The following is an 11,506-nucleotide window of genomic DNA, read 5'->3' as shown; positions in this document are numbered from 1 at the left end:
GATATTTATAGGACATTCCATCCAAAAACAACAAAATACACATTCTTCTCAAGTGCTCATGGAAGATTCTCCAGGATAGATCATACCTTGGGTCACAAATCAAGCCTTGGTAAATTTAAGAAAATTGAAATTGTATCAAGTATCTTTTCCGACCACAATGCTATGAGACTAGATATCAATTACAGGAAAAAATCTGTAAGAAATACAAACACATGGAGGCTAAACAATACACTACTTAATAACCAAGAGATCACTGAAGAAATCAAAAAGGAAAGCAAAAAATACCTAGAAACAAATGACAACGAAAACATGACGACCCAAAACCTATGGGATGCAGCAAAAGCAGTTCTAAGAGAGAAGTTTATAGCAATACAATCTTACCTCAAGAAATAAGAAACACCTCAAATAAACAACCTAAGCTTACATCTAAAGCAATTAGAGAAAGAAGAACAAAAATACCCCAAAGTTGGCAGAAGGAAAGAACTCATTAAAATCAGGTCAGAAATAAATGAAAAAGAAATGAAGGAAACGATAGCAAAGATCAATAAAACTAAAAGCTTGTTCTTTGAGAAGACAAACAAAATGTATAAACCATTAGCCAGACTTATCAAGAAAAAAAGGGAGAAGACTCAAATCAATAGAATTAGAAATGAAAAAGGAGAAGCAACAACTGACACTGCAGAAATACAAAGGATCATGAGAGATTACTACAAGCAACTATAGGCCAATCAAAGAGACAACCTGGAAGAAATGGACAAATTCTAGAAATGCACAACTTGCCAAGATGGAACCAGGAAGAAACAGAAAATATGAACAGACCAATCACAAGCACTGAAATTAAGACTGTGATTAAAAATCTTCCAACAAACAAAAGCCCAGGACAAGATGGCTTCACAGCCGAATTATATCAAACATTTAGAGAAGAGCTAACACCTATCCTTCTCAAACTCTTCCAAAATATAGCAGAGGAAGGAACACTCCCAAACTCATTCTACGAGGCCACCATCACTCTGATACCAAAACCAGATCAGAAATGTCACAAAGAAAGAAAACTACAGGCCAATATCACTGATGAACATAGATGCAAAAATCCTCAGCAAAATACTAGCAAACAGAATCCAACAGCACATTAAAAGGATCATACACCATGATCAAGTGGGGTTTATTCCAGGAATGAAAGGATTCTTCAATATACGCAAATCTATCAATGTGATAAACCATATTAACAAATTGAAGGAGAAAAACCATATGATCATTTCAATAGATGCAGAGAAAGCTTTCGACAAAATTCAACACCGATTTATGATAAAAACCCTCCAGAGAATAGGCATAGAGGGAACTTTCCTCAATATCATAAAGGCCACTTATGAAAAACCCACAGCCAACATCATCCTCAATGGTGAAAAACTGAAACCATTTCCACTAAGATCAGGAAAAAGACAAGGTTGCCCACTCTCACCACTATTATTCAACATAGTTTTGGAAGTTTTAGCCACAGAAATCAGATAAGAAAATGAAATAAAAGGAATCCAAATTGGAAAAGAAGTAAAGCTGTCACTGTTTGCAGATGACATGATACTATACATAGAGAATCCTAAAGATGCTACCAGAAAACTACTAGAAACAATGAATGAATTTGGTAAAGTAGCAGGATACAAAATTAATGCACAGAAATCTCTGGCATTCCTATATACTAATGATGAAAAATCTGAAAGTGAAATCAAGAAAACACTCCCATTTACCATTGCAACAAAAAGAATAAAATATCTAGGAATAAACCTACCTAAGGAGACAAAAGACCTGTATGCAGAAAATTATAAGACACTGATGAAAGAAATTAAAGATGATACAAACAGATGGAGAGATATACCATGTTCTTGGATGGGAAGAATCAACATTGTGAAAATGGCTCTACTACCCAAAGCAATCTACAGATTCAATGCAATCCCTATCAAACTACCACTGGCATTTTTCACAGAACTAGAACTAAAAATTTCACAATTTGTATGGAAACACAAAAGACCCCAAATAGCCAAAGCAATCTTGAGAACGAAAAAAGGAGCTGGAGGAATCAGGCTCCCTGACTTCAGACAATACTACAAAGCTACAGTAATCAAGACAGTATGGTACTGGCACAGAAACAGAAATATAGATCAATGGAACAGGATAGAAAGCCCAGAGATAAACCCACGCACATATGGTCACCTTATCTTTGATAAAGGAAGCAAGAATATACAGTGGAGAAAAGACAGTCTCTTCAATAAGTGGTGCTGGGAAAACTGGACAGCTACATGTAGAAGAATGAAATTAGAACACTCCCTAACACCATACACAAAAATAAACTCAAAATGGATTAAAGACCTAAATGTAAGGCCAGACACCATCAAACTCTTAGAGGAAAACATAGGCAGAACACTCTATGACATCAATCACAGCAAGATCCTTTTTGACCCACCTCCTAGAGAAATGAAAATAAAAACAAAAATAAACAAATGGGACCTAATGGAATTTAAAAGCTTTTGTGCAGCAAAGAAGCCATAAACAAGACGAAAAGACAACCCTGAGAACAGGAGAAAATATTTGCAAGTGAAGCAACTGACAAAGGATTAATCTCCAAAATTTCCAACCAGCTCATGCAGCTCAATATTAAAAAAACAAACAACCCAAACCAGAAATGGGCAGAAGCCCTAAATAGACATTTCTCCAAAGAAAATATACAGATTGCCAAAAGACACATGAAAGAATGCTCCACATCGTTAATCATTAGAGAAATGCAAATCAAAAGTACAATGAGATATCATCTCACAATGGTCAGAATGGCCATCATCAAAAAATCTACAAACAATAAATGCTGGAGAGGGTGTGGAGAAAAGGGAGCCCTCTTGCACTGTTGGTGGGAACGTAAATTGATACAGCCACTATGGAGAATACTATGGACGTTCCTTAAAAAACTAAAAATAGAACTACCATACAACCCAGCAATCCCACTACTGGGCATGTACCCTGAGAAAAGCATAATTCAAAAAGACTCATGTACCAAAATGTTCATTGTAGCTCTATTTACAATAGCCAGGACATGGAAGCAACCTAAGTGTCCATTGACAGGTGAATGGATAAAGAAGATGTGGCACATATATACAGTGGAATATTACTCAGCCATAAAAAGGAATGAAACTGAGTTATTTGTAGTGAGGTGGATGGACCTAGAGACTGTCATACAGTGTGAAGTAAGTCAGAAAGAGAAAAACAAATACGTACGCTAACACATATATATGGAATCTAAAAAAAAAAAGAAAAAAAAGTTCAGAAGAACCTAGGGGCAAGACAGGAATAAAGAGGCAGACCTACTAGAGAATGTACTTGAGGATACAGGGAGGGGGAAGGGTAAATTGTGACAAAGTGAGAGAGTGGTATGGACATATATACACTACCAAACATAAAACAGATAGCTAGTGGGAAGCAGCCGCATAGCACAGGGAGATCAGCTCGGTGCTTTGTGACCACCTAGAGGGGTGGGATAGGGAGGGTTGGAGGGAGGGAGACGCAAGAGGTAAGAGATATGGGGACATACGTATATGTATACCTGATTCACTTTGTTATAAAGCAGAAACTAACACACCCTTGTAAAGCAATTATACTCAAATAAAGATGTTAAAAAAAGCAAAAGAAAGAGGATTTGAAGCCTGGTGTTCGGATGAGGTCTCCAAAGAGAGCAGAGGTACAGGACAATTGCCCGCATGATTCCAAGGGAATCCTGCAAACCTGAAGCCAAGAGACCTGGAGCAAGTTTCTGGACCTCATGTTCCTTGCCAGAGCATGAACTGAAGAAATCCATAGAATCCAAAGGAAAAAGGGGGTTCCAACCCCTGTATGTGGTCTTGGGGAAATCTGCAGATTTCCCTTTTCCATGAAGAGCTGTAGAGGCACTACAAAGGTAGACTGTGTTCCTCCTTGACTCTGAGACTTGCAATGGTTGTAACCCATGAAATCAGAAAGCAAAGGAGCTTTCTCCTGGTTTTTGCCAGAGGACTAACAGCTTATCACTTGCTACACCCTTGACCCACAGGGAAGGGACAGGTGCTGCCGTGCCAACCATCACCCATGGGCTTGCCACCACTCAAAGTCCTCATTAGAAAGCAAAGCAGAGCATAGGCAAAGGAAGTTAACAATGCACCAAAGGAAGCCCAGCAATCCAAAAGCAGAAGAAAACAAGTTCTTAGTTATGTACCTTCAAGGGAGATATGATTCCTGGATGACATGACTTTCATATTTATAAAGTGAATATGTTGATCTAAGAAAAGGGTTGTCATTAATGAAAACTAGATTAGTGACCTGGAAGGTCAGTTGGAAGAAATATCTCACAACCTAGAGGAAATATACTTAGAGATAGAAATAATAAAGGAAAGGTAAGATTTTTAAAAGATGACCAAGTAATGGGAGTTTCAGAAAGAGAAAAAGGAATAGCTAGAAGACAGGCAAAAACAGCAAAGGAAGTATTCCTGATGGGAACACTTGATACTGCAGATTAAAAGGGCTATGTTCCAGAGTGATAAGGAAAGGAAAGAGGGAAAGAACGAGGAAGAGATGGAGGCAAAGGCGATGGTGGGGGGGGGGGGGCGGGGGCGGGGAGAGAGAGAACTTTACAAAAGGAAAAGAATAAAATTGTTATGGTCTGAATTTTGTTACCCCGTAATTCATATGGTGGAATTATAATCCCCAGTACCTACAATGTGACTATATGTAAAAAGGTAATTAAGTTAAGTGGCATTATTAGGTAGGCCCTAATCCAATATGACTGGTTGCCTTATACGAAGAAAAGATTAGGACACAGACATATACAGAGAGAAAATCATGTGAAAGCATAGGGAGAAGACAGCGATCTATAAGCCAAGGAAAGAGGCCTCAGAGTCAACCCTGCAAACATCTTGGAGTTCTAGCCCCTGAGACCATAAGAAAATACATTTCTATTATGTAAGCCACCCAGTCTGTGGTACTTTGTTGAAGCAGCCCTAGCAAATTAATATAAAAATTAACATCAAATTTTTCATCTGTTACATGCACTCCAATGTTCACTGCAGCACTATTTACAATAGCCAAAACATGGAAACAACTTAAATGTCCATCAACAGATTAACGGATAAAGTAGATGTGGAATATATATACAATATATATAACTCAGCCATAAAAAAGTATGAAATAATGCCATTTGCAGCAACATGGATGGACCTAGAGATTATCATACTGAGTGAAGTTAAGCCAGACAGAGAAAGACAAGTGATATCGCTTCTATGAGGAATCCGAAAATTTTTAAAAAGATACAAATGAACCTATTTACAAAACAGAAAGAAACTCACAGACATAGAAAACAAACTTATGGTTACCAAAGGGGAAGCTGGAGGAGGGATAAATGAGGAGGTTGGGATTAACATACACAACACTACTATATATAAAATGGATAACCAACAAGGACCTACTGTATAGCACAGGAAACTATATTCAATATTTTGTCAGAACCTATAAGGGAAAAGAAGTTGAAAAAGAATAGATATATATATATGTTATGTATGTATAACTGAATCACTGTGTTGTACACCTGAACCTAACATGACATTGTAAATCAATTGTACTTCAATTTAAAAAAAATTTTTCATCTGTAATTTTAGATGCTAGGAAACAGGAGAATAATATTTACTGGTTAATGAGAGGAAAGGATTACAACAAAATAATCTTAGAGGAAAGAAGTCTATTTACAGATATATAAAGGATTCTGAGAGCATATCACCCACAGAACCCAACTGAGGAAAATACTTAGGAAAGGACTCTAATCAAATAAGTGAACAGAACAGATGGCAAGATAAGGACAATGACAAGGAGAGAAAACAGTGGTAGGCAAGAAACTTTGAATGGATGATAACAGAGTCATTAGGAATTTGTAACATTAAGAATTCTTGAACCAGAGGAGCCACATAGCAAAGCTGAAACTAACAATAGTGTGGAACTAAAAGTTGTAAACTATCTCAGCAGAACCTGTGACTTGAGAGGGAGCAGGGAATCAGAAGCAACATTTTTAGAGTACATTAATAAGAATGGCATTGGCACTGCTCCAGGCACTTCATTTAATTAAATCGTCACAACAACCCTATGAATAAAGTCATGTTATTATCGTCTTTTTACACATGAGGAAACTGAGGCAAAGAGAACAGCTTGCCCAAGATTACAAAGCTAGTAAGTCACTCCAGAGTCTGTTTTTAACTACTGCACTAGGTGGCCAAAAGGAGAGAATTAAAGGCATTCTAGTGGATGTGTACATAAAAGGGTCATGTGGAGGACAAAATAATCTAACATGCTTAATTGACTGCACACATTTGATTATACATGTGTAATTTACTGAACAAACTGGGGCAGTTTTAGATTAAAGGGGCACAATTACTAATTACGCCAGGAAAATAGAAATAAACCAGGACTTGCATGAGCAAATCAGGACATATAATCATCCTGTATTTTTAGGTCTCAACTTAATGATTGGAAGCAGTAAATAACCTTGATTGAGAGGTATGGTTAATTTCTTTATTTCATATAATAATAGAGAAATATAGGGCTTCCCTGGTGGCGCAGTGGTTGAGAGTCCGCCTGCTGATGCAGGGGACACGGGTTTGTGCCCCGGTCCGGAAAGATCCCACATGCTGCGGAGCGGCTAGGCCCGTGAGCCATGGCCGCTGAGTCTGTGCGTCCGGAGCCTGTGCTCCACAACGGGAGAGGCCACAACAGTGAGAGGCCCACATACCGCAAAAAAAAAAAAAAATAGTAGAGAAATATATATTCAATTATGCATGTCAGGTACAGCAAGATTGCAAAGATTGTAGAAGAGAAAAGTACCAAGAAACTACTAAACTAACATGGAAAGAAAAGGAAATGATTAGTAACTTGATCAAACATACAAAAATAAAGAATAAGAGAAAAAAGGGAAGAACAAAGTAAGATGGAGGGAATAAAACTAAGAGTTTTCAATTCTTAAATGTAAACCACTTAAATTTTCTTACTACAAGAGACTGAAATTAAGTTAAAGAACAATAAATGAAAATATGCTAGATATTTTTATAAGAAGAAAACACATAAAACAAAGCAAAAAAGAAATTTTAAAATAAAGGCATAGCACTGACCAAGAAAGAAAAAATTTATAGAATAGAATCTGCCAAAATTAAAGACTTCTGCTCATCAAAAGACACCATTGAGAAATTAACAGGCAAGCCACCAACTGGGAGAAAATATTACCAATACATATATCTGACAAACGACTAACATACAGAATATATAAACACTTCCTACAACAATATTAAAAGACAAAAGTACAATTTTAATAAGGGGCCAAAGAATTGGCATTCCACAAAAGAGGATATACAACTTAGTAATAAGCACATGAAAAAGTGCTCGTTATTATCAGTCATCAGAAAAATCTAAATTAAGCTCATAGGAGATAATGCAACACACCTACTAGAATGGCTAAAATCAAGAAGATTTTAATGTTAGGATGTGGAGCAATCAGACTCTCATACATTGGGGGGACAGCTGGTATAACCACTTTGGGAATCATTCTAGAATTTCCCATAAAGTTAAACATACAGGTACCCTATGATACAGCATTTCCACCCTTGGGTGTTTACCCAAGAAAAAAATGAAACCATATGTCTACAAAAAGACTTGAACATGAATGTTCATAGCAGCTTTATGTATAATTGCCCAAAACTAGTAATATACCAAATGTCCCTCAAACGAAGAATTGACAAATTGTGGTTTAGACACACATGGAATACTACTCAGCAAAGGAAAGCAATGAGTTACTGATACATACAACATGGATGAACTTTCTTTTGGAGAGAAAGAAGCCAGACACATATTCTAATTAAGTCTACAGACAAAACTAATCTATGATTAAAGAAATCAGAACACTGGTTGTCTTTGGAAGAAGGGGTAGGGATTGATGGGAAAGAAGCACAAAATATCTTTATGAGATGATGTTCTGTAGCTTGTTAAGAACATATGCACTTAACTGTTCTAGCTCTAATGTTTCATGAGTCCATGGAGCATGGTGTAGATGAGGAAGAAGTTATAAGACCAGACTACCAGCCTGGCTACCACTACATGCAACATCCAGGCCATAATGAATCCATTTCATATTTTAGGAAGAGGGATTCTGTGAGCCCTCCAGGAGCTTGATCGGTAAGGAGAAAGGACAAATCACTCATGTCCAACAGCAAGTAGCCCTCAAGATACCTTGATAGCCAATGGCAAGTAGCTGTAGGGAAGAAAAACTGTTTACTGAGGTCTGGTGCCCAATGACAGTCATGACTCAGCTATGGGGTTTTTGATGTGGGGGGAATCAGAAGAGGGGGAAGGTAGATAAGATAGGCAAGCTCTAGGCTTGTCTAAGCAATGAAAAATGAAACAAAGGATAAATACAAATTAGAACTAAGAAATGATTTATAAAAGAGAATACTTTTTTCGTAGAGTTTTATGTCAGCACCCACCTCCTTCATCTTGTGTCAGATAGCCAAAGCCCAGAGACGGATGTGGGAGAAGAAAAGACTGGCTAGAGAGCCAGGTTAACAAGCCCTCTCCCCTACCATGTCATTATGGCTTTTAGTCCAAAGAGGAACTTCTCTATCCCTGGCTAAAGGAAATGAGAGCCACGGGGGAAGAGACAGAAAAAGAAAAGCAGTGGATTCCATAAAGAGGATCCCAGGCCCCCCTTCCCTGGCACAGCTGTTTACATTCAACAAGAGTCCCCTGGGGTGGAGGGGGGTGGTCAAGTGAGTATGGGGATACTGTCTTAGATCACCTTATGCACCAGCTGGTCTCAGAGGTAGCAGAATAATTACAGACACCAAGCATGGCACAGAGCACAAAGCTGGTAACAGTGAGGGGCCCTGCCTACCAGATCAAGAGCATCTCCACAGCTTCTTACGTTGACCAACAATCAAGGGTCAAACCTGGCAATGTATGTCTAAGCAGATTCCTGGGTACAGGAATCTATAAGCCACCCTCTCCTCAAGACAAACAAACAAGGCCACAGCAACACATAATCCTCCTAAACTTGCACCTGATGGAGAACCCAGCTGAAGGAGGGTTTGAAAAAAAATTGTCATATTATAGAAGAATAAAGAAGTAATATTCCTTTACAGACCTGTTCTTATGTTACTCAGGTTTTTCTTTCAGCTTCTTGTCAATGCATTCTGCTTACATAAGTCTGTTTTAGACAATATTATTTCTGTTTAATCTAACTCTGTTGCCAAAAAGAACTTAAAGGTCCATGAAATCAAAACATTTAATACTGCTTCTCCACTCCTCACACCCCATTCACCAAGAATTGTTTGTGTAGAACTGTAGAGAGACAGAGGGAGGGAGACAGGGGAAGGAGAGGAGGGGGGAGTGCTTAGTCTGAGGACTCAGGTCTGCCTAAGGGACAGAAACATGCATATTTTAAAATTAACAAGTCTGTACTTTTGCTCCAATTGGCTTCTACTCCTTAAAGCCACAAGTAGGCCACCAGTCCTTGTTATTTTAAGTCCAAGTGTCAAATTAATACCAACCCAAAAGTTGAATAATTACTTAATTAATATAATTAATACAGAATGGAATGTAAATATCCAGTTGACCAAATCTACAAAAAGTCCAGCAAAATGTTCATACTTCATGTATAGATATAATTGTGCTTTGTACCAAAGGTATATATTTTAGAAATGAAAACGCAGACTTTAATCATGTAAAATATTTTTCACCATTCACCATCTGTGGAGCTAGCTCCTAGACACAGCTGACAGCAATGCAGATTGCCGCTTGGTTTTCTGTTTCAAATTCACCTTAAGGGTTTTTTGGGGTTCTTTTTTAACATCTTTATTGGAGTATAATTGTTTTACAATGTTTTGTTAGTTTCTGCTATATAACAAAGTGAATCAGCTATATGTATACATATATCCCCATATCCCCTCCGTCTTGCATCTCCCTCCCACCCTCCCTATCCCACCCCTCCAGGTGGTCATAAAGCACCGAGCTGATCTCCCTGTGCTATGCAGCTGCTTCCCACTAGCTATCTGTTTTACATTTGGTAGTGTATATATGTCAGTGCTACTCTCTCACTTCGTCCCAGCTTACCCTTCCCCCTCCCCATGTCCTCAAGTCCGTTCTCTACATCTGCGACTTTATTCCTGTCTTGCCCCTAGGTTCTTCAGAACCATTTTGTTTTTTAGATTCCATATATATGTGTTAGCATATGGTATTTGTTTTTCACTTTCTGACTTACTTTACTCTGTATGACAGTCTCTAGGTCCATCCACCTCACTACAAATAACTCAATTTCGTTTCTTTCTATGGCTGAGTAATATTCCACTGTATATATGTGCCACATCTTCTTTATCCATTCACCTGTCAATGGACACTTAGGTTGCTTCCATGTCCTGGCTATTGTAAATAGTGCTGCAGTGAACAATGTGGTACATGACGCTTTCTGAATTATGGTTTTCTCAGGGTACCTTAAGGGTTTTTATAACTACACTGTGATAAACAATTCATCACAGGACTAATCTACTTTCTGCCCCACTACCTCTAAGTGATACATTTTTTTAAAGAAGCAAATTTCTTTGAAACACAGGACCACAAGTAAATAAAAATGTTTCCCTGGGAAAGTTGAAAAAATAATAATAATACAGGCTGACTTACATGCCTCCAACCATTGTGCTAGGCCAAGATCCAGAATATAACTTGATTCTTAAAGTAAGTACTGGGCCAAGGTTATGGTTACCAATTCCAGGCACCACCTTTGAAAAGCAGATTAGAAAACCTGGCAGTGATGGAAGAAGGAGACTAAGAGGCTTAATTTAGATGCTTAAAGGGGGTTGGGGGACAGGTAAGGACAATCACTATTCTGGGGTGGCATCAGAAAGGCAGAGAACTGGCCTAGAAAATAAAGCTTTATTTAATAAGGAAATTTTGCTAAAGGGGATGCTGAAGATAACCTTCATTAGAATTTCAACCAAAGAACAGTAAAAGGAGACTATGTGGAAAAGCAAAGGAGGAATCAAAGAAAACACTATCAACTTACTTTCCATAAATATACCTATAAGGGAGTATATTTTTGTACCATAGAATACCAAAACCACCACAGAAAGCCACCAAATAGAGATCCATCCTTATCTGACCCAGAGCTCTCCGTAAATATTAATTCTGGGTAGTTGAACAGCCCCCGGGGGCCTAAGATATGAAGGAGACAAATAAGCAAAAAGCAACAACTCACTTGCTCACTAGCTCAATGCACTCACTTCATGATAAAGAGAGGCTGCTTTAGGACAAGAAGTAATGATTCCCCCATCCAGAAAATCCACACAGACCTAAGGTGATTACTGGTCTAGAGTTGTTGGCAAAAACTCTCAAATTATTGTCCTTACACACGTGAACATGGAGAAGCCACTCAAGGCACAGCTACTTCCCCTTTATTCCAAATGAACGTCCTGGA

The sequence above is a fragment of the Delphinapterus leucas genome, chromosome 2, assembly GCF_059928025.1.
Source record: "Delphinapterus leucas isolate spDelLeu-1000000601 "Yukka" chromosome 2, BTC_Dleu_Yukka2, whole genome shotgun sequence".
NCBI classification, from domain to species: domain Eukaryota; kingdom Metazoa; phylum Chordata; class Mammalia; order Artiodactyla; family Monodontidae; genus Delphinapterus; species Delphinapterus leucas.
This window is presented reverse-complemented; position numbering follows the sequence as displayed.